This window comes from Erithacus rubecula (genome assembly GCF_903797595.1).
Source record: "Erithacus rubecula genome assembly, chromosome: 16".
Lineage (NCBI taxonomy): Eukaryota > Metazoa > Chordata > Aves > Passeriformes > Muscicapidae > Erithacus > Erithacus rubecula.
In genome coordinates, this window is record NC_136668.1 from 3557370 (window position 1) to 3581829 (window position 24460).

The following is a 24460-nucleotide window of genomic DNA, read 5'->3' on the forward strand; positions in this document are numbered from 1 at the left end:
TTCTTTCCTACTTCCCTTTATGCAGCTTCCTGCATTCATTTGAATCTCTTGGGATGGGGCAAACATCTCAGTTGATATGTCCAGAGTTTAACCAATTTTCTTGGACTTAACACACTAACTTTGATATAGCTACACATAGGTGGGACAAATCCCCAAATTCAAAATCTGCTTACCTACATTACCTTGCAAAATTATGAGCGTCACAGTCTGACCTTTAACATTTTCAGCTTCCATTTCAGCTCTCATCCAACAGAGATGACAGCTTGACACCTTATTTTATGCATATTCTGATTGTATTAACTATTTTTAGCTGTCTTTTTTAACTGAAGTGTGTGAGTAAGCACATTTTGCCAAACTGCAGAGTTCAGCAATGCTTTTAAAGGCATAAGCTCCTTTGAGGTTTAATGCAGACTTTTCCCAAGTAATATGATTTCGGTCCAAACTCCCAAATATCATCATTTCACTTTGTGCTCTCAAGACAACAAAGCAGATTTAAAAAAAAAAAATTAAAAAACTAACCCCAAACCCCTCATTACTTCAAACAAGCCTCCTCCATTATTAATGTGCTGTAAAATTTTTCCCTGATCACCATATTCTGAGCATACCTAGGAATGGCATTCCACCCTAGAGCACATGGAAACAGCTGAGAGGCTTCGACTATTTTAAATTCTCTGGGAATGATGGCATTGCAAGCTCTGCAGTGTTTTCTGTGTGCAGGCCAGGCTTTGCTGCTTTGCTGCTCTGCAGAAATGGCCAGGCTGATCCAGCAGGTGAGCTCCTGCAATTCCACAACAGGCTGCTGGCTGCTCCCCACCCCTGCTGCAGAGTGGATGCCATGAGCAGCCTGTTGAGGGACAGCAGATGGAGCTGACACAGGCAGGAGGATGGGATTATTCCAAAGTGATGAGGAAAAGGAAATCCAGCACATAAAGTGACTGATGCTAGTGAAACCATTAAAATGTAATTGCTGCCTGGGCAGGGGTGTGGTAAGGAATGATGAAGGGAACAACTCGTGGCAGGGACAGATCAGTGGTAATATGGGAACAACAAATGTCAATCCACCAAAAATCCTATACTATAGACTTTTACTATAGTAATTCTACATGATAAAATTGTTAGGTGAATACAGAGAAAACTTCACTAATTCTTTAAAGCTGTTTTTTTAAAGGAGAATTTAGACATATTCAAATATGAAAACAATCACAATTTTATTTTGAGGTTCTCTGTTTGGCAGTCTAAGTCAGAAAATTAATGGGAGTCTTGTAAGAATGGCTCTGCAATTCAATCAGTCCTGAGATAAACTTTGAAATATAACTAAGACATAGGACAATTTTCCTTGAAAATATTAAACAAAGTAAAATTCCCTTCTGTAGAACTATAAACATTGAAAATATATTACAGGATTATTTTTTTCATATTTCTTATTGTGATGAAAACAATTAAAACTTGAGGTAGCTTTTAAAGTAACTCCTTACTGATTAATCTTACAAATATGTTGTCACCTATATTGCTGTAAATAGCTACAGCCAGCAGAAAGAAGGCTATTTTACAATACATATAAGTCAAAGTAGCATCTTAATTAATTTGGTATCTCTTTTCACCATATATATGATTAGAATTTAAAATTATATGCTTTATGTTTTTATCTAAAATTTGATAATGGTAAATCGTATAATATAGAAAATATATAATTTATGCAGGCATGCAACACAAAGACAATCAGATAAACCCTAGTTTGATTTCACACAGCACAATTTTGCCTCTCTAGGCAGTGATTACTTTATCATGGTTTCATTAGCTTCAGTCATAAGAGTTGATTATGATTTTTCAGATTATTCTTCTAAAAATAAATTTTCCTTCAGCAGAAGTCCTTTTTTATTGCCCTTCACATCTCTGGGTGTCAAGAACCTCGTGATATTATTGAAATATTGTTGAAGGAGCTGAAGCTTCTGGGTTCTTAAACATTGTTCTTCCTTAGTTACGCCATTTTTTACTCCAAAATCATTTTTACTGGCACTGCTTTGCCTGGTCAGTGACATAGACTATGCTATGCCCTGTTAACAAGACTCAGGCAGGGACAACAGCCCTGGGACAGTTGGGATGTGTACAGCAGCAGTGACAGTGTGAGCATTCTCCAGGCTCAGGCTTTGTGCCTGTGCACATCCTCATGGTGGGAATAAGGTAAAATGCCACAATTCCAGCTGCTCTGCTCAGTCACCTTCTCTCCCTGTGCACAGAGCACCTCTGGAGGGGCACAGCAGCCAAACCAGCCTGGCAGGACCAGCCTGTGCTCCTGGCCTCCCACAGGGACAGCACCAGACACTGGAATTCCTCACCGTGCTTTCTGGCCCAGGTAAATAGCACTGTGCTTCCAGTAAAAATGCTACTGCAACAGCATTTGAAGTTATAAATAAAAGAATCTGAATATACCCTACAGCATTAACACAAAGAGAAAGGCTTTATTTGCTGTAATGACACACCTCTGATCAGCATTTTAACATCTCACAGCTCTGAAGTCCTTTACATAAAAGGGCATAATTTCAAGCAAACGTGTGCAGAAAACTCTTCAATTTATGTTACTGTCTGCTAAAATACTGCTTTAGAGAAACTCTTCATCTTCCTGAATATTCTTTATGACATTATTCTTTAATTATCTCAGATGTAAACATTAAAGAAAGAACTGATTAATTAGCCTTTTGCACTAGACACCTGATGTCTAGAAAAATTAGTATTTGTTCTTTGGAAGGTCTGGGAATGGATGAAGGAAGTAATTTGAATTAGCTGGAGATAGTTCACATTAGTGGATAATTACTTTTGTTCATAATTTGTCCTAGATTTCATTAGGCAACAGTTGTAAACACGTCTGTTCTAGTGAAAGAATGTCAGAATTCAGTTTAGATTATAACTCCTCAGGAAAAAAATAATGCAACAGCAAGCATAATCAGCAAGCAAAACCAGAAAGAAGAAATTTACTAAGAATTTAAAGCATTATTTTGTAGCTGTTTAAATAACTTCCAATAGAAGTTAAGGAAATACAACTCTCATTTTTGAAGGTAATCTAAGACCTATGGGACTTCCAAATAGCAAAGGCAATATTCTGGCAATTTACCTGATAACTATGAAAATGAAATAACAGGAGTAATATGAGTCTTACATTTTCATTATTTATGTATTTTTACTTTTAGTGTTTAATGCAAGAATTTATAATAGCAACACATTTCTACACTCGAGGAGGTTTCTTTTTACATTTTCTTACTTATGGGCAGAGAGTAAAATTTTATCTAATAAAAATTACATAATATTGCATAGAATATAACTGAAGATGAGGTTGCCAGGACATATCCTGTGGGAAAAATGTGATTAACATGTGTCCTACCCAAGCATTAATGCAGTGAGTGATAGTTGAGATATAGCACTACTGATAACTCAGATTTAATTCCAAATTATCTGGCTGCTGACAACACTAGCAACAGTGCCTGCCCTCATTTAGCTGCCATCCTCAGCAATCACCTTAATGTGTAAATGAGATGGGTGAAACCTTGCACTGTGCAAGTTTGTTTAACTGATTATCTTGTGTGGAGATGGGATGAAGGATGAAGGAGTTGTATTGTTGCTTACACCTATGAGGAGGTGGCACAAGAAGTGGTAAAGCATTTACTGATCAATCATTGTATAAAACTAAGTGCTGCTAAATTTTCTTGGGATAAATGCAAAGGATTTGCTTCACTTGAGTCCAGAGGATGCAGTTAAAGGCACTGGGGTAGACTTAGGCTTTTATTCAAAGATTTTCTGGCTAAAGGTCTCCAGATCATTTTTATGGATGCCTTGGGCCTCCACATCCCAAAGAAGTGTGTTCTACAGATTACCTTGTCCCACACCAGCCATCCAAACAAACATTATTGCTAGTTTTTTTAAATGCATGTTAAGATTCAGTATAGTATTGACTAGACTCAGTTTCAGACCTGGAATTCTGCTCCTCCTTGATTTGAAAGAATTGTGTTCAAAAAGTCTCAGACATCTACTGCATATGAAAACATCCAAAGCTGCAAAACAGAACTTACTGAAAAGCAGCTCATTCATTAACAATTGCGTTAGAAAAGCAGACTTTTTTCTACCAAAAATAGACTAACCCAAAGAAAGATAAGCAAGATTTACTTTGAAAGAAGATTATTCTTACAAATCTGAAGGATGCAGATTCTTGCAGATAGATGGAAATTATTTTAAAATAACTACAGTGTCTTCTTGAAGGATAATTATGCTGACATTGGAACAGCAAGTTTAGCTTTCTGTGCCTACACAACATCTGTCTCAGGCACTGAAATAACCATATTGAAAACAACAGAATGCATCTGCCTTCAGAAACAAAATCAAAACTAAATTATTTACAATATTGTCTACTTTATCTAATGTGATTTCAATTTAATTGATCTTCATTTCACTGTGGTTTCAGTAAAATTGTGCAGATCTTATATTCTAATGAAATAAACCATTTAACAGCTGTTAACAATGGCACTTCCATTTTCTCAGCACACCATATAAAGAAAGCAACAGTGATTAGGGTGATTTATTAGAAAACATATCTTAGTGAAAATAGAGATACTTTTTAAATGCTAACATAATTTTTTATACCAAGTAAGGTTTGGAAATTAGTTACATGACACTACTTCCAATGAAATCTGGTATAAGACACTCCAGTCTGTTTTAAGTCAGCTTTAAGCCACAGGAGAAAGACAGAAGGTGGAGTACACCAGAAGCCTAAATCAGGTATAAATGCAGCTTTGCAGTTTGCAAGGAGACACTGTGAGAAACTGAACTGCAGAGACACTGTTGCTGTGATCATTTTGACCAGGTCTAGGGGAAACTAAATCTCTCACTCAATGAAAAATTTTCGACACAAATCTTGGAACTTACACAAATCTCCCCAAACTTCAGCCAGTCATATTATGCCAACAAAAAGTTCTCAGATTCGTGTGCTTGTTCTAATGAGGCTTCTGTGATATGTGTTGATAACAAATGTGCTTTCCACTCTGTAGTTAATTTTTCAATTCTTTCTGCAGACTACAGTTTCTGCCTAATTGGGTTCAAATCAATTGACAACAACTTTACTAGATTTAAAGGGTAAGCCTCTAACAGGCCACAACTACATACTTACATTCATATGTATATATATTTATACATGCAAATAATTTTATCTATCTCTAGAGACATTTAAGTTATTTAGATTTTTTTAAAAAGGACATTTGTCCTGGAAAAACAAAACATTCAAACTGTCAATGTTCTTGATCACATTTTACAGAATACATAGTTTTCACATCAAAATAAATATGTTCGGATTAATTTTTATTTTTTTGCATATTTTCCTTTAATTTTTAGCCAGCTGTGCATTTGTCATAGCTGACTTTGGCATTAGTTATTTTTTTATAATCATACTACCTTTATTTGGCATATTTGTCATTATTACTTGAGATTTATATTCAGCTTCCAGAATATTTTGTTCACATCATTCCATGAAATGTGAATTATTTTTATGTCTATGCCTTTGCATCAGTATAGACTTATGACACTGACTTTCACTGATAAAAGACATTATTTTGTACTAAGAGATGAAGATTTTTTGTGACAATTCTAATTCTTCATCCATCATTCTTTGGTAAGATATAAGCTAATTTTGTGTTCTTCATGATGCCATTTCATTTTTCTCTCTTCATAAACACTGGTGTTGAGATCAAATTGAGAGTGAAAATTCCCATGTAGTTAATTCCACCGAGTTACTTTTGATTGAATTTTGAACTTCAACATAATCAAAGAGAAAACAAACTTAATTTCAGCTGGAACTTCCAGACAAATTCCAAGGAATTAGGTAGTGGAATGTTAGTGAATTTTATGACTCTGCAGTCTGAGCCTGGCCCAGGTGACACTCAGATGACCTGTGAAGGTGTGCAGGTTTCAGTCTCACAGCGCTCTCAGTGACAGGGCTGGAGCTGGAGCAGGACAGGCTCCAGGGCTGCCACCCCAGCAGGCAACACCTGCCCTCCCAAAGCTGACAGCAAATCCACCAGCCAGATCAAACTGCAAATCAGCGCGGGTTCCCCAGCTGCATTCCAGTGGAGGGTGTCCCGTGGCTGCTAAGCAGCGCCTTGATCCACGAGCACCTTGTGCTGCAGGGATGTCAGAGCTGCAGCTTTTGGAACCGCGGCCGGTTGCCACGGCTACAGCAAGTACAGCTACATCCCACAGGATGGCTGCATTCCCTGGCACATGGCTAACACCTGAATACTAATGGAATGGGAGAGCCCATCTAACCTGCACTGCAGTCCAAAGGGTGCTTCACAATTATGAAACATTTGCACTTAGTCAACTGCAATTACAATTATCTCATTTCTAAAAACCAAACCCAAACCCAACGATCTTACTATCTTTGTAGAAACCTTTTCTCTCTCTTTGTCCCATAACTAGATCTCATTATTATGCTATTTTTTAAAAAACAGTTCAAATTTTGTGGCTGAACAGAAATAAGCATACATTTTCCTAAAATTATAATTAAGCAAAAAAATGTAATAAGGATTTCACATTAGCTACATGCCAATTTCCTGTGGGGTCATAAAATACAAAACTGGATTTAAACTGACTTTTCTTCTTTTGGTTGAAGCATCACTAGCCTTTGCAATATAGAATCTCAAGTTGCTGAAATTGTAACAGCCATCTAATAATTATCTAACAAAAAAAGTCTTCCACTGTGATTTAATTCTGATGTTAGGCCATAAAATGAGGCATTGCCAATGCATACGCTGCCTCCACAGATGTAATGCAGGATTGATTGAATCTTGCTCCATTTTCATGAGATGGCACATTAAACAATTCTCACAATAGGTACCCCTCCTGTTAAAGGACCCCTTAAGTTCATACAACATCTTTAGATAGATGAGATTCATGAAGACTGGGGTGATGAAATCACCTTACCAGTAAATCCAAAAAGCCTGTGAGACTTACACTAAATTATGGAAATGGTCAAGTACCCATTTCCATGTTAGATTTTTTTATGCATATTCCCAGACATTTCTCTTTTGGTTTCCACACATGTAGAAATCATTGCAGCATTTCCCATGGTTCACATATCAGGACTGCAGTGGAAAACATAATCTGAAAACATAGTTTTAACCACATAAAATTTAAATACCTGTGGATCACATTGATCACTGGAAGAGAAGCGTCCATCACTTTACTTTCACTTAACATTGGATCAGATTTTCAACCACTGATAACAGCACATGCATAACTTCTTAGTTATATGTGGAAAAAAGGGTCTCCCCATCAAAACAGAGAGATTGTTGACAGAAAGATGAATCCGAGTCTCCCGTGGGTTTTTTAAAACACCACATGCATAAGGGAGACTTCAGCAAGCTTGTGCAACATCTCGAGTAATCTCCATTTAGAGTTACAGTCTGTATTAATTAACATGTACTGATAGAAACCATGCACTGTATAAAAATATTGAGAGAATCTGGAGAGGGCAGGAGTTATGTTTTGAAGTATTTTCTACTCTGTCTGTTTTCATGAAGAATTGAATGAATTTGTAGATAGATAATACAATGGCTGGCTCTCGCAATTAAGGGATGAATGTTGCGTGTATGTTCAGAGAAGTTCTGTTGGTGTGTAGCTGTGTTACTGTGGTTTGTTGTTTGGCTGTCCCTGCTCTCCCCACAGTGCCCATTCCCCTGTGCCAGGGCCCAGCCTTGGTGCCGGGACATGCGGCGGCCGCATGGGGCTGAACAGGCCCGGCTGGTTGCTAAGGGGCGGGGCTGAACAGGCCCGGCTGGTTGCTAAGGGGCGGGGCTGAACAGCCCAGGCTGGTTGCTAAGGGGCGGGGCTGAACAGGCCCGGCTGGTTGCTAAGGGGCGGGGCTGAACAGGCCCGGCTGGTTGCTAAGGGGCGGGGCTGAACAGGCCCGGCTGGTTGCTAAGGGGCGGGGCTGAACAGGCCCGGCTGGTTGCTAAGGGGCGGGGCTGAACAGGCCCGGCTGGTTGCTAAGGGGCGGGGCTGAACAGCCCAGGCTGGTTGCTAAGGGGCGGGGCTGAACAGCCCGGGCTGGTTGCTAAGGGGCGGGGCTGAACAGCCCAGGCTGGTTGCTAAGGGGCGGGGCTGAACAGCCCGGGCTGGTTGCTAAGGGGTGGGGCTGAACAGCCCAGGCTGGTTGCTAAGGGGCGGGGCTGAACAGGCCCAGCTGGTTGCTAAGGGGTGTGGCTGGGACAGGGCAGGTTTGTTGCTAAGGGGTGTGGCCTGACAACACCTGATATCCAATCAGATTGAAGAAAGCAGTCTCCACCAATGGACAGTGAAGAAGAGTTGACTGACAGACTGTGGGAGGAAACACTAATTCCAGAGTGTTCTCCTAAACTCGTCTTTTCACTAAGACGATGGTATTAACACAAGAAATTTTTAATTTTGCCATGTTCAGTCTTTAAAAATGTCTGATCTTCATCTTATATAGAACCTGGAGTCCTTCTACTACTGTTTTAGAAAATTTTGAATATTTTATTAAAAACCAAACCAGCAAACACTTGAATTATACTCCAGTTGGCAATAACCTCCTTCTCTTTGCCACCCAGCTGTGCACTTCATTGGTAAAATTATGACCTGAAGGTCTGTTAAATATACAGCAGTGTACAAATGCCTGCTAAGCAGTGGGATGTAATATTCTGGGGAATTAATCTAGCTGCCAATAATAAGTTAAAATGCCAGAGTTCAATCATTGTTGTCTCTTGTGTTCATAAGTCATAGAGCATATACAGTCATTAGCGCAACACAGCACAGGGAATTCTCTGCTAATAAAAGTTCACAAAGGCCTTTGGTGAAGTTTGTGGAAACATGACTGAATTTGCACTTCTGCCCCAGCTGAAGGTGATAAAGATAAGAGCCTGAAAATACCCGAAAAACTAATTTAAATATACAGGGACTTTTTCACAGATCTCACTTTTTCCACACCTTTATCATTTTTCTTGCCCATCAGCTTCCTCTTGTTTTCTATTCCAGTTGCTGTGCCTCCCAATATTCAAGAGAAACATAGGCCAATTCATTAATATTCATCAATATTCATCAATTCATATTTTTCCCATTCTTCACAAGTTCAAAGGTACTGAAAAAACCAACTGAGGGCTATACCCAGAGGCTAATATCTCTATTAATCTTCATGTTTCATTGGAAGAAAGACACAAAACAAATAATACTTTGTCCTCAGTCACAAACCTTCATAAACTGTTGTAATTAAAACCTTCAAATTTGCTTGAAGTTTGCGAGCAAAAAAATTTTCTAGGTCACTAATATGACAGGGCCAACTCTTATACATTCAGCTCTTGGTATCTTGGTATCTCACCAGAAGACTAATAACAGGGAATTTTGCTAGAAGCTGTAAGCTCATCAATTGCAGATGTCACAAAGAAACCCAGGCATATTAGTCACCAGCCACAGGATGAGCCACCAATGGGATAAAAGTGTAAAAAAAGTAAATGAGCAGCTGGAGACAATCAAAACAGGCATTTCCAGGAGAGACTGAAAAACATTATTCTTTGACATTATTATGTTATTCATACTTTTAAAAGTGAAGTGAGGCTGAAACATGCAAAAGAAAGAAGCTACTGGCAGAAGAATGAAGAGACTATTACATGAGAAGAAACAACAGCTCATCAGAGCATATGACTGTTCTCTGTAAATGCACTTCAGGGTAAAGATTAGGTATTTAAAAGAATAATTTAAGATAAAGGTTAAAGCAGGTAGAGGAAGAAATGTATATAAACTGGATTCTCTCAGACTGGAAACTAGAAGGTTTCTAGCCTTCAGAACAATGACAATCCTGAATAATTTTCTAAGTATAACAGCTAAGACAAAAATCCTAACTATGTAAAGTTTGATTTGAAGTTTATGGAACAGCAATACCAGCATGGTTTGCTGATCCATGAAGCTTTTCCCAATCCTTGTTTCCTAATATGCTTCTTCCAGAAGCACAGATACAGAGCTTAATACCTAACATGCACCAGTTGCATCACAAATGCACACAGTCCCTAGAGAATACAGCCAGCTCTTTAATGCAGAAATAACACTGCCAATGCAAATCAAACATTGCTGCAGCTGCTGCACCAAATCAACCTAGAAAAAAAAATAAAGAAAAAAGATTGATAGTCCAGTTTTCCCTAACATATTCAGATTACTGTTGATATTTTGTTTATTATATATTTTATTGAGCTCAGAAAGCCTAAAGTGGCCTTTTTAGACTAGGCTAGATTTTAGGTACTATTAACAGAAGGTTATAGATACAATTATTTTCTGAACTCAGAGCAATATGGTGTTCTGTAGAATCAAAAAAGGGATGAGCCTTTGTTAGCAAACTATTATTTTCAGCAATTAGTCCTATTCTTATCTTCAGACATAGTTAAAAGAGCAGTCAAACCTTGATTCAGCTCTTGGTACTAAGACAATCCCTCTGTGTTTTCAATTTTGTATTCAGCTGAATGGCCAGAGATGGCCCTTACTGCCAGCTTCATGGTATTCTTTGCACTAATGCTCACCCAGAACAGAAAGCTGAGGGTAGAACTTAATCCTGAGTCACCTTATTTATAAACTCTTCTTTTGCTCAAGGGTTTATTTGCCATCTTGCACATAGGGAATACAGGAGCCCCCATATAACTCAAAACCAAGACAGCAGCTCTAAAACACATTAGCACTATGCAGCAAGCAAAAAACCCTGAAAGATTTTTCTAGTAAGTTTTGAAGTCTGATAGATTGTCTTGCTTAACCAATAGAAAACATTTGAAAAAAAATGAAAAGCCAGAAAAAGGAGATAGTTATCTTTATCCCTGACACAGTCCTCTTTATTTTTCTCTAATCATGGATCCATTCTGCTCCCACACCTGTGTCTTCCAACTCAGCTACCAGATAAATTCCAGGAAGGTAAAAGAATTGTTCTCGAGCTTTTCTAAGTTTATGTTAAATCCCATCTACTTGCAAGGCTAGCAACAAGGAGAAAAAAATTCAGTGAGCTCCTAGTGCAATGACTCAAAGTGAAATTATAGTCTCTTATCATCTCTGAAACCCCTTAGCTTCCTCTCATGCTTCATTTTTATTCCTTCTATATGGAATACTAGTAATTTGCTTCACTGCAAATATCTCCTCCTTCTAGACAGAAGAGTCTGCACATGCTTAGCAACTGTGCTGGGGTAAATTCTTATCAGTATTCAGGCTTTATGATCAGTAATTCAAACATGCAATCAGTGCCCCATGTCAGGAGGCCTTCAGCTCAGAAGCTTCCTGTCTCTGTAACAGTTTGAAAAGTAAGTTTGACAGGTTAAATAGCATAGTTCTATTCTGTTCTCACCCTGAATGTTCTTTTACTCTATGCTAAAAGCTGCAACATAAAAACCACACCAAAAAACCCACAGAAATACAAAACCCCAGGGCAAGTGCTTGCAAATTCCAGTCCAGGTAAATCAAGCATCTACACAAGAGCATTATGCACAAAGAGGTAGGTCAATGCTTAGTTCACACAGGCAGAAGCACAGGCTGGCATTAAAAGGCTCCTGCCCTTGTGTTCTCTATCAGCCAAGGAGTGAACACAGTCACAATCACTGATGTGCATTTCTGTATACAGCACTGCAGAACACTGTATCCCACTTTCCAGGTAAATAGCTAAAATTTCTGTACAACTTTCTACACAAGAATCAGCCTGTGAAAATTTGAAATTCAGATAAAGCCAAGGTTTATCTGTCAATCCTGTCTGCTTTTCTTACACAAGAAGGCTCCAAACAGAACTACCAGGGTGGCAATTGTGAGCTAATCACATCTCCAGGGAATTGCAATTCTTGAAGGCACTTCACACTTCCTGAGCTTCAACTTCAACAGCTGTAATTAGTTTGCAAAAATTAGCTGTAATTAGTTTGCAAAAATTAGACCTTGGCAGTGCTTATTTCTTAAGTGTCTGCCATATCTAAACATGCCAAACCAGAAGTCATTTAGCACTCAAGTCACAGGATATTAATATCTGTCCCAATATTGTTTACCTCTTCTGTAGTAAAAGCATTCTGTTCAGCTTAGATTGTTCAAACCCCATAGAACTGGATTTAGAACTTTCATGTGAAATAGGAGGAGCCTTTTTTTCTCTTGGATGCCTTGAAATACGATGACAAGTTGAAGGTTTTGGGGGTTTTTTCCTTCTTGTTAACCTTTGGACTAAAGCAGTTTTAATTGCTGCACACAGTAAAAACTATCTACATGATGAAGAGTGTGTTCCCCAATACCCTTCTCTCAGAACACTTCCCTGCAGCTAGTTCTCATTAGCACACCATCACCATCAAAAAGCAAAAGCTCTGAAAGTTTTCAACAAAGCAGAGATCTACTTAAAGAGACACTCATAAAGGCTGGTTAACTGAACACCTTCAAGAGAATATTCTGTAATTATTTGTGCTGCTAGCTGGTGCCATTGTCTGGGCTAAACACCCAACTCCAGATCACAAACTCTTCTTCTTTGTAGTAGAGATAAAATATTTCTTTGTCTCTGCAAATGTTTTCCTTATCAATGTTTTCTTTAGAAAACAAACAGTGCATTATCAACAATAGATTGTCATTATTTAATTCCTTTTGAAAAAGATGTCCATATATAGTCAGAAACAGTGATGAAAGATTTCTCTATTCATAAACAACCTCTTCTTTCCATTTGACATAATTTTATTGTGTCTAACACTGTCCTTTCTTAACAACTTAAATTCTTGCTTGCTTACACACTACTTTCATCCACCTATGTGAATTTGAAATGATTGGTCTATATGAAGACATCATGGCAGCCTGGCAGACAAGTGAGATAAGTTAGATACAGATGAACAATTTGCAAACTGGCATGAGGAATATAGCTTCAAAATAGTCCAGAGGGTGACTAACAGCTCTCAAAATCAGCCATTCTTTTAGCTGCTGGGTTAAAGGCCCAAACTTTTCATTCTCAGACCTCATATTAGAGACCAGAATCTTGGGATACCACAGGACAGACAGGATGAAGAACCTCAGAGCTCAACCACACTGTATTTTCAGTTCTCCAATTCATACTTTTTCCCAGCTTTGGAAAGACATTTATTTCATACCTCCAACAGAGATGAAAAAGCCCTATATATTCATCTTAATAATTTATGCTTTATTAATCATCAAACCAAATTTTATGGTGCTTAATGCACAAGTCTTGCTGGGTTTACTAATTCCATAAACTACTCTAAAGATTACCATATATAATATAAGAAATATTTCCAAACACTCAACTTGCTGCTTTTCTCTGTGAACTGCATTCCATAAGTATGAAGTGTCATCAGGTAAATACTGATGGTTACATTCCCATCACATCCCACATCTCCCTCCTTCTGTTGAGCAATAAGCATTGACTGTAAAGACTTCAGCAAAGCCTTCAACCACCAACTTATCAAACATGGCAACACTAAGAGCATAACCACAATCACTACAAGAGTCAACAACCCCAAGGATTGGGTTTGACCAAGGTGTTATCCTTGTTAACCAGATAAACCCCATTTCTTGAACAGTCTGTTTAACCAGTCCACATTATCTTTGACTTGTAGACATTTAACTCCATCCTTTAGCAGTTGGATGCTCCCATGTATGGATTCACTATGATTGGATAAATTCATTAAACACAATCCTTCCAAGTCTTGGCATCCATGCCTTTGTGCCAGCAGCAGAAAATCAACAGCAGCCCTGTTCTGTAGAGTGGCATGCCTAACATTATCAGCATCTTAGTGCAAAGGATATAGTACTGATGTGACTGCTCAGCCAACACCCTAAACTGTCCAATTGCTTCAGTGCTTTTGCTGCAGCAACCCAAGGTGCCAGTATGGATGCTGAACTCTTTTTCCTTTGTTCCATTAAATAACTTCATCTTTACATTCTGATTCAAATTGATGGATAAATCTTTTTCCTCAAATTTCTCTGTTGTGAATTAGCATGATGTTGGGTGTAGAGTGAGTCTCCCCAAGCTACAGGGCCCACCTTTAATGTGTGATGGAATGACATTCCTGGTGGCAGCTGCAGGGGTTTGTAACTGGATCATGGAAGTATGGTGAGCAGGAATCCTTGAAAGGCCATGTCTTGGATGGTAATCTGCAGCAGACTGTGAGATAAGGCTACAGAACTTAACAACTGTCAGATAATCAATATATCAAGAGTTATATTGTCCACCCTTTTTTCTCTTTGGGATTTTCCCTGGGGTTCCTTCTGTAGATATTTGTTCAGCAGTTGCAGGTATAGTTTCACAGTCTTTGCTGACATCCACCGAGGTCCTTTACCTGTGGAGACACAAGCATATCCCTGTCCCCAGGTAATCAGTGGAAATGGTCCCAAAATTTGGTTTGTTTCTGGATCTTTAATTAGGGCTGAGGGTTTTTCTTTCAATTTGGCCTGTGCTGTGTTGGAAAAATGCCTAACAATTGGGGATTCAGTTCCATGAAGGAATTATTCAAAAAATTAAATACATATATGGCTTTGGCAAGCCTCTTTTCTGTCAACAGTGTCTCTACTCCCCCTTTCTGTTGTTTAGTAGGCAGTTGAGAGATCCATGGGCTGTCTCAATGATTGATTGCCCTGTGGGGGGAGCGAGGAATACCTGTGGTGTGTTTAATTCCCCTTAAATTGAAGAATTGTTGCATCTTTTGAGAAACATAGGCTGATTCATTATCTGTTTTTATTTCATGAGGTATCCTTAATGTTGCAAAGGTCTGTAAGAAATGTTTAATGGCATCTTTAGCTGTCTCTCCAGTGTGTGCTGAAGCAAAGATTTCTCCTGAAAAGGTGTCAATAGAAACATGTCAATACCTGAATTATCCAAAAGATGCACAACATGTGATGTCACTCTGCCAAATTTGAAAACTGTGCAGCTCTTGAGGATTAACTCCTACCCCAGTAGAGGGTAAAGAATACTTTGACAATCAGTGCATGTGGTGACAATTGCTTTAGCTTGGTCTTTGGTGGTGTTAAACATGCATGTTAGTGCAGGAGCATTTGATGGAAAAATGAGTGACTGAGTCCTGCCTGTTCAAAGACATTTGGAAGTGTGATCTGTGTAGTCATTGCAAGGGTGTCAGCTTATCTAATTCCTTCTCACAAAAATCCCAATAGTAAGGTGTGAGAATGTATGTGCATAATAAAATAAGGATGCTGTCTTTGGAAAAGAAGAAAAATTAAGCCAAGCATGCAACTGATTATTGGCAACAGATTTTAAGAATGAATTCTCAGCTCTTTCAGCTCTTTTTTTCTTTTTTTTTTTTTTTCAATTCCTGCAGCATAAGCAGAATCAGTTACTAAATTAAAAGGATCTGTGAATTTTTAAAAAGCTCTGACAACAGCTGCCAATTCAACTATTTGAGGAGAGCCTTCTACTGTTTCAATATCCAATTCCCAAATATGCATAGCAGGATCTTGCCAGGCAATAACTGATTTGTGGGACCATCCTGATCCATCAGATTGCATTGAGGGGTGCCTCACTTCTTAATGGCTTGGGGATTAAATTAAAAGATGAGTGTAACAATTTGTGTTTTGGGTAATGAATTGAAATTTGCCCAGTAAAATACTATCAATTTAAGGTTCTTTTTTGGCAGTTTCTTATCATGCTCAAATGAAAGTGCAGATGAGGTTTGGGCCTGACAAAAATCCACCTGCTTTTCCACTGATCCACCTGCTGTGTGACCTCCTTAAATTTTTGGGGGGAATGCTTGCCAGTTGGGAGGATCCACCCAATAATCCTGCAGTTGGTATCCTTATAAAACTAAGGTCACTGTCCAGGATATGGCCCACAGCCAGACCTTCTAAAACTAAGGTCCCTGTTTGGGTGCCATTTGTTGCTGGTGGAAAACAGTCTTTGAATTAAATATATATTTTGTTTTGCTTTAAAGAAGCTAAACAGGGGCTAGACAAGAAGAAATAATCACTGGGTCACACTTTTGAAAGCAGAAAATAATGAAATTACCTATAAACTGATTTTTACTGAAATTCAACATATTTAAAGATGGACATTTCTCTATAAGAATAGCTCCCTATTTAATCCAAGTCAACAAAACCTTTCTGTTTTATTAATGCCATATGTTAATCACAACCAGATCTTCTCTCTTGGAGCCTTTCCAAGGTTCTGTTTGATCCCTCTACTCCCTGCAATTATGGCAGCTCTGCCTGAACAGGCACAGGAGCTTCACCATTGGAGTCTCTTAGCAATTCCTTCACTCTGCTGCTTGGATCATCACAGCCCTCAGCCCCTGATCCTTTGTGAGAAAAATGCCATATCTCAGTTGTAATGTGTCTGAAAGGCAATGTATAACTTCCTTTGTGCTTCCTGGACCCTGGAGGACTTTTTATCTGCTTGAGCACTTGAAACAACCTTCAGCTGCCTGGGTAAGGCCACTTCCAAAGGGCAGGGCAACATGCACACCAATGATTGCTTCTTGCTTAGAATTTGTTCTAGAATTTGTTCTTCCATAAATACCTGCAGTTTTGCACTGTAAGCTGGGTTAGGCAAAGCTTCAATGCTGAACATCAGGCTCTCCCCCCTGCAAATGCAGGAGAGCCTCTGGGACTGTCCATCTCCCTGCATGGTACCTTGAGCTACACCTGCAGCTCCAGCTGCTGCAGTGCAGTGCAGGATAGATGAACACACGTGGTGAATAATAATGTTGTGTTTTGTAACCTGTGGGTTAGAGACAAGCACTGCTGCAAAACAGAGGTCTTTTGGACAGATGTTGCTGTGAACTGTAGCACAAGATAAAATGGTTTAAGAGTAGAGGTGATGAGTGCTGAGTCCTGCTCACATTTCAGAAGGAGTTCAGAAGCAGGAAGTAATAATTTTAAATGTAATCACTTTAACATTTAGAAAATATCCTGGCACTAAGGCCTCAACTTTTACAAAGATGGAAAGGGAGGATTCACTATGTACACTGTGTACAAGGAAAGTTGTGACTAATTTATGCCTTCTTTCTGTAATGAAAACTGTAAGAGCAGAATAGTTCTCTATTTCATTGTGCCTTGTACAGATAATTTTTCTAACACAAAAAATATGTAAAAAGCTGATGAATGGGAGCAACTTGACCCAGACTTTGCCAAGGAACAATACATCTTACAAAAGAGAAAAAAACTGGGATTTAACAAAGACATTTAAATGGTCCCAACAGTTTGAACAGTCCTCTTAACTACCATGGAGTATTCCAAGAACATGTTCCACTTGGCAGTGTTCTTCATCTTTCAATCATCACTGAATTTGATGAAAATATTTCAGTCACTTGTGGTGATTGGTGCTATTGTATTCTGTGTAGTTACATATAACCTAATTACATGAATATTTATTATCTTAAGTGTGACCTTTATATTGCTTATTTCAGGCAGAGTCATTTTGAATAGCTGCTGGTATGGCATTTTATCTTCTTTTTTCTTCTGCCAGAGTTGGGATTAAATGACTGAGAGACGGTATTTTGTGTTTGGACAGAGATGTTTATTAATTCATATCTATAGTGAGCTCTACAGCATTTCCAGCTAACAAGCTAAAAATGGCAATGTATCACTCTCTCTACAAGGCCTTTTAAGCCCAAACTCTCCAATTAAGAATAGCCACCTAAATTATTTTTACTTTTAACCCAATAACCAATCACCCGTGACCCGCAGTGCAGAATTTCCTATCCAATTACAAAAGTACCACCTAGAACCATGAAAAAGAAGGTGAAGGAGAAAGAAACCTCTGCCCTAAAACCCCCACCTTGCCCCACATATATTGCTATATTCTAAAACCTTAAATTCCAAATCTCCCACCATGTGATATTACAAACTACACACCAATGATCCCAGTTCTACCATTGAATTTTGGAAATCTTCTCCATGGCCTCAGGTCAAAAGCAGTGTTTTCTTGTGGGTCAGTGCCTGTCAGCACAGAAAGTGAAATTCTCAGTATCCAGGGTTCCAACATGCTGGTACTTTCCAGTATTTCATTATATACAGAATATTCTTATATCTACAACTAGCCTGTGACCAAAGCTAGAAGACAGCTAAATTTAAAGGTCTTTTATTTTTTTTTTTACTGGGTATGTAAACAGTGTAATTTCTTTAGGCTACTTACACAGTAGAAAGAAACAGCTAAAAATTCAAGAATCTCAGAAGGCTACTGTATATCTCCCCATAAAAGAAATTGGAAAACAAAGCCTAATTATTACAATTGACATTTTAGGTATAAATTCTGTACAGTATAACTAATAGACAGTCATTTAGCTTTGAAATTTAGGAAACAAACAAAATCAGAGTCTCAAATGTTTATTCTTCATATATTCCTAATAAACAAAGTACAATTATTGTAGTATTCCAAAATTACTTCTTTCAGAACTTTTAAACTCTACCTAAATAATGGTAAGCTATTTACCCCCAGAATAATGTAATTTCTGCCTATGAAAATTATAATTCTGGTGCAACATCCAAAGGTAAAAAAATAACAGGAAAAACATATATAATTTCCTTAACTACTGAAAATGAATAATAATGTAAATAGCAAAATGTTAAAATATGAATAGATCCTGTTTTTAGTATGTAGTTGGTAAAGAGCTGCATCAGACCACCTGGCATTGGGCAGACATTGATTCCAAAACCACCACCTTTGAATGGAAAAAGCAAAAGAAACAAACAAACAATCTAACCCAGCAGTAATTAACTCCAATGTACCACCAGAGACATACAGGGATTCAGACTTACTGGTGTGAACAAGAAATTTTCACTTGAAAAAGTACAACATATTACTTCTATTTGGAACTGAAAACAAATGGCTAAAAAGGAAAAGATCACTTTAATGTTTTCATAACATAAGTTGTATCAGATAAAAGAGAGAAATGGAAAGGAGGAAGGTGAGGTGAATGGATGGCTTGCTTTGACATCCATAATGATGTACATAAAATAATTAAATTCCTGTGTCAAGGCATTTATATATAGATACCACAGTCACAAAAATAAGCAAATTCTCTGCTTTTAAAAAGCACCAGTTTGGGAACAGTAGGGCAAACCACAAAGCATCTGTGAATGAGATATCTCTGCACCACAGTGCACAGAAGGACAGTCACCTATTTGTAAAAGCTGCATCCACAGCTGATGACATATGTTTCCTGTCTAAATGTGCAGAAAGATAAAGCAAAGAAAGAATCACATAATATAGTCATTTCAAACTAGCAAATGGTCTATGGCAACTAATTATTGCAGTTAGAGCCCTGGACACAGGAAAAAAGATGGATCATTTTCACAGCACAAATGAAGGCACTAACTCAATTTTTTCATTTGCTGGAATCACTGGATACAATTACTAAAGTACATAGTGGATGCATTAATAGGTTGCTATCATCTCTGGATAATATATTGCATACTCTTCCACAGGTACAGAAGAGAGCAAATTTGGCATATCTGAAAAACTGTGAAGTCCATTTCAGTATAAGCTCAGTGATAATGTAAAGAAAGGGGTAAGAGGAGCAGCAGCCCCTCTAGTCAGCCTAATTCCACAGCTACAGCCTGTCCTAAAGCAAAACAACTCCCTGTGCATCAGATTCTGCAGGAAAACAGCTTTCTGAGGAAACCTACTGCAGGGCTTTTCTCTTTCCAGTATTTCAGACTGAGCTGGCCCAACCTTTAATGCTGATGTTTTGATGGTTCTTACAGGAACAGGGGATGCAAGAGGTGCAATGGGAGAAGGGTGAAGTCTGCTGTGCTGCCAAGTTTACAATTTCATGAAAAAGGAGCTGAACAGTCAACCTCTCTCCAAGCATCTATTTTTCACTGCTCTGATGCCATTCCAGCCAGACTGTGCCAATTTCTGTGAAGGCAATTTATCCTGCCTTTTTAATGGGATTGGTGACAGATTAAAGCAGAAATTCCTTCATGTCCTCCCTTCCCTCACCCCTGAGTGCACACAAACTCAACATTGCATGGCATGATTCATGTGGGTGAAAATGGGAAGAAGTGGGTAATTATTTGAGGCTTCCCTTCTTTCCTTTGCACCTTGCTCTTCTCAGCTTTTTCCATGCACCTTTCCTTCTTTCCTTTTCCTTTCCATGCAACTCTTTCCTTTGCACCTTTCAATACTCTTCTCAACTTTTTCCTCTTCAAGCCTTTTTATAATATTTTATAAAATTTTTATGCAGCAATAGGATACAGCTTCTTCCACATGATGAGTAGACACACTCAGGACAAAAGATTTTGCCAGTCACAAGTCACATCCCAGTATGAATTCTGAATAATGTTCTTTTGGCACAGATTGAAAGGATCCTAATAACAACCCCCTGAGAAGTTGCTATCTTTACATTTTCCTTTGTCACGACACAGACATGATGTAAATTTCAACTCCCTTTTGGTATTCTCTGTCTGCTGGGCACATTCAGACTGTCTGGGCAATGACCCTTCAGCAAAGTGACTCACAGCTTAAAAGGTAGAATGCAATTTTGTTGTTTTTGGTGCTGTGAGTAAAAATGCACAGAATTCAGCAAAAACTTACTCAGATGCACACTGCAAGTCAACAAAAGCTTTGTCCTTTGTTCAACCAACTGAGCTTTGACATCTTTGATCTTTTAGACCCTTTGCCACAACTCATTTCCCAAGCCTTTTTCTTTATTTCGTTATCTGGTTGAGAGTGATTTGTTTCCATGCTCTTCCTTGTAGTGGTGAAAGACAGATTTGAACTGACTAGAACTTGATCCTCTCTATTCATGGTATTCCTCAGTTCTTTTAGCTCCCCATCAGACAGTTCCTTTGTTTTTTCCCTCTTTACATGGGCAGTAGTGTTTATTTTGCTTGCTTATATAACCAGTTTTCTCAGCTATACAAACACTTCCAGGATTGTCATATTCTTCAGCAGACAGACATTTTGCCAGTCAGTGCCTATAAGGACACTTTCAGTCTCTCTTCTTGTTTTTGTAGCACTTGCTGATTTTACTCTTTTTCCTTTTGTGACTGCAGTAGCTCTTTACCATGATTTTTTGCCATGAATATGAATATGCTAATAAGACACAGGGTATCACAATCACTCTGTGTAACTATTCCTGTTGGCTTTAATTCCTGATTTGTTTGAGATGGTAATTCTCTATGGTAAAAAATCTATCTTATCTACGATCACAGCTCCAAGATCCAGAGGAAATACAATGCTCCTATGTCAAATTCTTTCCAGTAACAGTGTGGCACTGGTGTGATATTAGTGTGGCATTAACATATGTGGGAAACCAGCATGAGTTATCACAGAGCCCCAAGAGCAACAGGAGCAGCCAGACCCTGACCAGCAGTTTGTAACTAATTCCCTGCATGTGTTACCCAGCACACACACACAGGATTAGGTTCCTTTTGAGCATCTGAGCTCCAGTTTATGACATTATCACCCACCTGATTACACTTCAGTGACTGCAAGGAGAGAAACTGTAGTGGCAGTGGTAGACCAAATCAAGATACTAAGTTTGCCATTCAGCCTAACCATGGTGGGTTCCAAGGTAATATATATTATAAGCCCTTTAAGAAGAGATACCACAGAAAGGCTTTATAGAATGGAATTTTGTAATCCTTTTTTTTCACTCTTCCAGTCTCATGTAAAACCTTATTTTGTAAAGCCAGGTAAGGTTCTCCTATCTCAAAGATCATGTCAGGCCTTGTCTTTCCTGTGTCTTTCATGTCTTTCCTGTGTTCCTGTGTTTGTAATTGATTCTGTAGAAAATGGGGTGTTTTTGCTTTGGCACAGCAAGAGCTTCTCTAGGACCATGGATTGCAAATTCTGTGCTCAGCTCAGTGGCTGACAAAACACATGGGGTCCCTTTGTGACAGAGCAGGACCAGGTGAAACAATGGCTGCCAAAAAGCAAAAATAAGAATTCAGTATTTTAAAAACTGTCAGCTTGATGGTCCTGGCACCTGAGTTACCTGAGGTACTCCATAGAATGAATGGCATGTGCAGTTTCCTCCTCCTCTCACTGCATGCTGTTGTGAGCATTACCACGGCAGTACATGCAATTCAGTCTCCTCACAGTCTCAGTGCTTTGGCCCTCTGCCCACACTATTCTCAAGACAGTCTCTATGTATCTTTGGACAGAAATGAAATTACTAATTACAAATTGCTTATCTTAGCAAGACTGAAAAATCCATATTGGAGATTGAAGTATTTCCATTTGCTACAGTTGCCAGCAGGGCTCTACATTTGGGTTTTTGTTAACAATAAGGTTATGCAGAAAAGAAATATCAAACCTGTCTTCCCATTTGGTCTCAGACCTTTCTTTTGTGTGACTGGGCAGCAGTCTGTGTGTTCCCCCCAGGGTTACAGGGTTACTCTTCTTGTAATTGGCCTCAACATCTTGAGAAGTGATAGGAAAAAAACTACAGGAACAGCATCAAGCAAACCTACTCAGAAAGGGAGAGGAATTTATAAAGAAAAAAGAAAGAAAAACCGTGCACTGTGCAAAGCTGACAAATCCCTTATACAAACATATAAATAAATTAAATAGTACTAATGGATGAGTGAAGGAAAGACAATAGCTTATCAGCCTCAGTTGCATCAAGAAGTACCAATTTCACACTCTGACACCTTACATTACTGAAAAGAAAGATATAGACTTGTGCATTAATCAGAAAAAAAATAAACATAAACGTTTCCCCCCCATCCCCATCTGCAATTTGTTATTTAGAAAAATATAATGAGAACAGTAGAAACTGGCATTAAAACAGAGATAGAATGACATCTACTGGCTGCTGGCAACTGGCTGAAAATGCTAATAATGTTTTGGATTCTTCTCCCTTTCCTCAAAATATTTAAACTGAGACTCTTATTACTAGTCATAGACTTTAGCTATTGAACAGGGAATGGAGAACAGTTCAGTATGTTCCTCAAATAAAAAATTGGTCAAATTTTAACCAATTACCTACCTAACTAAAAACACCTACATAGACAGCTTAATATCTTTCAGATCTTTAATATTAATGCTAGTGAGTAAATAAATGCTTTGCTCCAGAACTACCAGAAACTGGATAAAACCTTGGAAACACTGCAATTTTGCACTGGATGAAGGTCTCCATTGCACATTTTTCAAGAATACTGATAAACAGAGCTAAGTCTTTTATCAACCAATTACTTAAGCAGCTGAATTTTACAGCACAGCATCATTTTATAAAATGATAATCATTACCTTTTTTCCTGAATTTATTTAGTGTATTATTGTTCAGTTTTTCATTTAGACTCCCCAGCACCTTCTTTTTTAGTAATTTTATAAATTTTCACATGGACAAGACATTCTGTTCCAAGGTGGGGTTTTTTTGCTCCTATTTTTTTTTTTTTTTTTTTTTTTTGACCACCTTAGAACAATCACGTGTGATATAAAAATCTCAAAATGTCTTGGGATTCTGTTAAAGGTCACAGAAACATCTCAGTCCTAGGTGAACACGGTTCTTTGTGCAGTCCATCCTTGTGGCCTGTCTCATGGATCTGTGAGTGAGGCCCCTGCCCCTGTCAGCAGTGATACTGCCAGTACCAACAAATCCATCTTGCTCACTTTCTATCTCCCACAAGATATATTTTCTCCTCCTGCAGTTTCTCCACACCAGCTAATTAAACTCCTCTCTCCTCTGTATTTGGTGGTCTCCTCACCAAGAAATAGCTATTTCTCACACCTCCAAAAAGAATCAGAAATTAGTCTGATTGACACACAAGCATTTGGTGATTCTTTCCAAATATATTCAGCTGGGAAAAAAAAGAAAAATTCTAAGGAGGTCACATTAACTGATGTTTATATAGCATATATTTATACAGCATACTGCAGAGAAGCAAAAGTAATCATCAATTCTGGCCTTCAGCCATGGCCAAAATATAGAAATATGAACAATGAGAGAGTTGCCACTGCCAGAGTAGGACAACTCAGAATCATCTTTCATCATTCGTGTGATTTTATTTCATATGCCAACATGTTTTGAAGTTCACAAAATGTTTCCAGGTATTCCTTTAGTGATATTGTGGATATATTCATGCTACTATTTTTTCTCCAATCCTATTATCTTTTAAAAAATTGTTAGCAGTACACTAAACTGAAACTGCTACATTGTTCTTTAAAACTTTTTACTCCATGTGCTATCATGCAAAATGTACTGAAGATTTATACTGAAACTGTATCCAAATATGAAGCAAAAACACCCAAAAATACTACCTTGGATTGTTCCAATGCATCCATAAAAAGAAATATGGTGTCACAGTATTTCATGCTCATAAATTTTACCCACAAAATACTCCAGTCTGAGTTATTCATTAAGGCTACCACTACAGATTCCAACAGTTAGCTCACTTGGGAAGTTCTAGTTCAAACAACAAGAGAGTTGCAGGTTACTTTAACTCAGCTTGTTCATCAAACAATTCCCACATGAAGCTGCATGAAATATCTGTATTTTCTAGGGAGCAAAATCTATCA